We start from the raw sequence: 5,403 nt of genomic DNA on the forward strand, positions 1-5,403 counted from the left end.
AATAAAAAATTGATCAAACCTTTGAGATAAAGACTTCATTTCGGCGGCTATTTCATTTGAATGGTCAAATTGATGTAATCCAACACTCTTCCTACCTTGTGAATTTTTACTATTCTTGGATGATAATGTTCTATACAAAGAATTTTCACTCATGCTCTCATAGAGACGCCACACGTCATCCTCATGCCTATCAATGTATGAGCCACCCATGGAAGCATCAACCATACCCTTATAATTGTCCGATAAGCTCTCAAAGAAATATTGAACTAATTGCCATTTGGGCATGTCATGATGTGGACACTTCCTAAGCAATTCATTGAAGCGTTCCCATGCCTCATGAAACGTTTCTCCATCCCCATGTGAAAATTCTCGAATTGAGGTTCTCATAGCGTTGGTTTTAGAAACCGGATAGTACTTCTTCAAGAACTCTTGTTGCATTTCTGCCCAAGAAGTGATTGAAAAAGGCCTAAGATTGTTAAACCAATACTTTGCTTTGTCTTTTAAGGTGAATGAAAAAAGTTTGAGTCTTAAAACCTCTTCCGACATGTCCGTATATTTTACGGTGGAACATATTTCAAGAAACTCATCCAAATGCTTGTAAGGTTCTTCACTTGGAAGTCCATGATAGTTAGGAAGCATTTGAATGGTTTGTGGCTTAATTTCATAATGATGTTCTCTAAATTGAGGCAATTGGATGCATGTAGGTGCATTATACTCATTAGGCACATAGTGGTCTTTTAAAGCAAGAGGTGGATTAGCTATTTGAGGTGCAATATGAACACCTTGGTTTTGAATTCCTTGATTGATGATGGAAGGTTATGGAGCATACATTGGCCTTGGTATTCCATATGGAGCTTGGCCTTGTTGTTGTGGTGGTTGGTGAATGTGTGGCCTAGGCATGCCTAATAGTACTTGTATGTTCTCATTGTGCACATTTGGATGAAGGATACCTTGTTGGTTTATGTGACCAAGGTCCTCAACATGATCATTATTATGGTTATCCATTGATAGATTGATTCTATTTGAATTTCCTCTTCCCTTAGGATTTCTAACGATGGATTCAAGATGCAAATCAAGAGGGACAAGAGTTGGTCTCAATGAATGACGTCCATGCATGCACAATGTGAAAACACATAAACACAATGAATGAACAAACACTTCAACTTCACAACAATGCAATTAGACTTCTTCCATAAACACTTAACCCATACTCTTATGCTTTAACAATAATGACGCAAAGAACAATTAAGAAAGCCTCCATGCGGGCTCACGATTTAACTAAGAAATTAAAAACAAGCCTCCACGCGAGCCGACGATTTAACTAAGGGATTGAGTAAAGAAAGTCTCACAAAGGTCCTCTAGCACTTCAACTCCAAATTTAAAGCTTAGCTTAGCAAATTTTTTAAAATTTTAACTTTTAACTTTTTTTGCTTTGCTTAAATGCTCCTTTGCTTGCTTCCTTTCCAACAATGCACCTAGTCAAGTAAGAACAACACAATAAGTAACCAAAAACAAAAATAAAAGTAAAGTAAAGACACGATTAAAAGAGTACTAATCCTAATTGATTCCATAATTCCGACGTTGCCAAATCAAATCATCCTCGGCAACAGCGCTAAAACTGACAGGTCGGGTGTCTCCGTCCTACACCATCAAGTTTGGAGAGTGTGCATTAAGGCGAGGGCCAAGTTTTACATTTATAAAAGCCACTACTACCTTCACTAAAAATATAGTTAGGGTGAGTAGGGATCGTCCCAAGGGATTGGAGTCGTACTTGGTTATGGAATCGCAATTAGGGTTAGGAGGTCGAGTGATCAAACAAATGGTTGGTTGGTTGATTAAACTAGAGAGCAAATTAAACTAAATAATTGAATGCAATAAAGAGTAAGTAAGAGAGAGAGAGAGATCTCGGGGTTAGAGGTCACCACCAAGCAATGCTTTTCTATATCCTTAACAAGTGACTAATGAGGGTAATGTGTGTTGCAATATTGATGTGTGTGTGAGTTTGGTTGATTCAATTAGCAAGAGTGACCACTTAAGCATACATTGTCTAATCAACATGTGAAAAGCACAATATATCCAGCAATTAAGTATATATTGTCTAAATAGCATATGAAAAGCACAACATATCTAGCAAGTCATTAATCATTTCATTAAGTTCAGAAGCCAAATACACCACAAGGTTAGAGACATATGCTACTTGCATTCAAAAGTATGGAATATCAAACAACTAGCATGGATTGTCCTCTCATCTAACAACTATGCTACCACTACACTACAATTAAGCTAATGACATGAAATTAAACTAATTAAGCTAAGGGAGAGGCACAATCCATCAAGAAATGAGCATGAACCATCTAGAAAATCACAAGAGCATTCTTTTAAGTACAATGTTTTGACAATCTCTAGATCTATAACATTAATACACATAGACATGCATCAATAACACAAGAAATAGAGGCAAACACATGAACATCTATTCTAGCATACATAAACATATAGATAGAATGAAATGATCAATTGGAAGAATTAAACCACATAAATCATTGAATAAACAAGATCTATATATATAAAAGTGTCAAAACATGTATTACAACACGAATCCCTCAATGATACACAAGATTAAGATATAGAAAGCATGCTTGGGGCTAACTCTAGCCCCAAGAGGATGTCTAGCCACTCATGGTGATGTTGCTCCAACCCTCAAGGGCTAACTCCATGGAAGAGATTTGCTCCTTGGTTGATGAAGAGTCTCAAATGGTGTCTCTAGCCTCCTCCTTCTCTAAGCTTGCTCTCCAAAAGAATAATCCCTAGAATTGTCTATGTCGCAAAAAGTGCATCATATTCCTTTTATAGGTAGGTCAAGTGACACACCAAATGAGCTAGGGTCGTGCAAAGAATATTCTCTAATGATTGGATAGAGGACGGATTGAACAAGCTGGCTTTTTAACTTTTTTGCACTGGAGGAAGTTTGATCGATCGAACCTTGAACTTGGATCGATCGAACTTGGCTGAGATCTATCGAACTTGGCTGAGATCTATCGAACTAAGGCTGGATCGATCCAACTGGTCGAGTTTTTTGGGAAAAGACAAATTCGAGATATTTTGGGAGATATTTTTGGGAAAAGGACAAAAGTGGTTAGTGGGTTGTACAGTTGTGGATAAGATCAATCATTTGAATAAGGACAAAAGTGTTTAATCGATCGAAGAGTGGTGTTGGATCGATCGAACTTTGGACTTTCTGCTTTGGGTCAAGGTTTGGATCTATCTTAAAGTACTGAGATCGATCAGTGTTCGATCGATCGAACCTTGAAGTTGGATCGATCGAACTTTGCTGCTTCCCACCTTTGGCTTCATTTGCTTCTTTCTTTCTCCATTTTGCTCATTTCTTTGTTTAATCCCATAATTGCTTCAATTAAGCTCTTATTTGGCTGAGTTAGCTTATTTTCGAGATAAGTGCCTGAAAATGGAAAAAATACGAAATCAATCTAAAACGGTAAAGTAAGATAGATAAAGGTACTAGAATGCCTAAGCTTAAGGGGTTTAAATACGCATTTTTCAGCGCTCATCACACCCCCAAACTTAAATATTGCTAGTCCCTAGCAATGAACTGGAAAATAAAGGAATGAAATGAACAACTGTACAAGTATGGATCTAAAAAACAATAAATGGATAACGCCACTTTCGTAGGGAACACGATTGCACTTAGCATATGCAACAAGCCTTTTAAACCCCTAGGTTACCCCTAGTGGACAAGTGAAGTCTCGTGAGGGTTTCCAGAAATGGTACCCACAAACATTAAGCTCATTCTTTCAAAAGAGGTACCAATATTGTAAATAAGCATTAGGAGAAAACTACCTCAATTATGCAATTTTTCAACCCTTTTTAAGCAATCTCCCAAAATCTCAACATCAAGTAAGCAAGTATGGTCCTCCACACATCAAGAAAATGATCATGCAAATCAAAACAACTCTAGAATCCTTTTTGAGTGGACCGGCATCAAGTATGTTGCTATCTAAGCCAACTAAAGAATTAATCACATCCTTACCCTTAAATTAGAATACAAATCTAGTACCGATCATCAAGATAAAAAGTAGACCTTTTATTAAAACTATATTGTTCTAGGTGCGCTTAAATTTTTCACTCGTTTTTTTTTTTATTTTTTTTTATTTTTTATTTTAGGATCAAAGATGAAAGTATGGTGCAATGTGTTGTTCTCTTAAGCTTTCTAGTGATTCATGAGATCGAGCGTTAGGTCAATGACTCCCAAACCAGACGGCTTTAGGGCATTAGGCATTCAAATACCCCTACATACTTACAAGCTCAAATCAATTAGGCTACAAATCAAGACAACCTCCATCTAATTATTTCCCACTTCTCACCTTTTTATTTCCATATATCATTTCTATCAATTTTGTCAACACAATAACATAAAGAAATTAATAATGAAGCATGCTTTTTATACCAATCAACAATTACACATATAGTCACGAACTTTACACCCACAAGAAAATCATTCTAGAGGTAATTAATTTGAATTAAGCATGTTGACATCAAATAACAAGAATTGACTTATAAAGGAACAAGAAAATGCAAATTAGAAACCCCTATCTCAATTTTATGCAAAACTCCCAATTTTTCATCTCAAATCCTAGGATTTTGAATTTTCTATGGTGCACCAACCAAGGAATTGCTCCTGTCAGCTTGTAGACCTCGCCGTGAGCATCAATTTATTGCAAACGACACTTAAAAACACTAAGAATTGAGAGAGAAATAAAAAATTAAAACTTTCAAGAAAAAAAAGAGAAATGCAGTTAGAGCGTACTAGAGAGAGCAGCGAGAGAAAAAGAGAGAACGTGGAAATAGAGACCACAAGGTGGTCTCAAAACCACTTAAAAGGGGTGTGGGTCTCACCATTTTTTTTGAATTTCTTTTCTCTTTTTCTTTCCTTTGTTAATTTACACCACATACATCCATATATATATATATATATATAAATAAAACATAGACACTACAGATTTTGCAAGTTGGACGGATTTCTACAACAAACTCTGTTACTATGGTCAGCGCTGCGTCGATTCCGGTTAGCCACTTACTTTGGGTCATGGCTGGACGTTGCTAGAATACGTGGTTCTGAAGGTCCGAATTTGCAGCATGTTTTTGTTGCTACTCTCTGTGTTTGGCGGTGGTTTTCTATTGTTTCTGTTACAATTGGTGTTCCCGCCGATGGTGGCTTGCCGGCAATATCTTGTTGCCCTCTGTTATCTCCTTATACACACCAAAGCCGTCCTCGAGTTCCGTATGCTTCTGGGTCTAGTAAAACTGTGGACCATAGATTCATTAGTCTTTTGCAGGTGCGTAGGGAAGACATAAGGAAAAAATGTTTTAATTATGTAGGCCCACCAC

The 5,403-nt window shown here is 36.9% G+C and overlaps 1 pseudogene; it reads left to right on the top strand.

The window, feature by feature from the left end:
* The first annotated feature begins 283 nt into the window (after positions 1-283).
* Positions 284-382, top strand: LOC132315261 (small nucleolar RNA R71; annotated as a pseudogene).
* The last annotated feature ends 5,021 nt before the right edge of the window (positions 383-5,403 follow it).

The sequence above is a fragment of the Cornus florida genome, unplaced genomic scaffold (assembly GCF_030987335.1).
Source record: "Cornus florida cultivar Cherokee Brave unplaced genomic scaffold, ASM3098733v1 CherokeeBrave_3.0.0_Hap2_Chr06, whole genome shotgun sequence".
Taxonomy (NCBI): Eukaryota; Viridiplantae; Streptophyta; class Magnoliopsida; order Cornales; family Cornaceae; genus Cornus; species Cornus florida.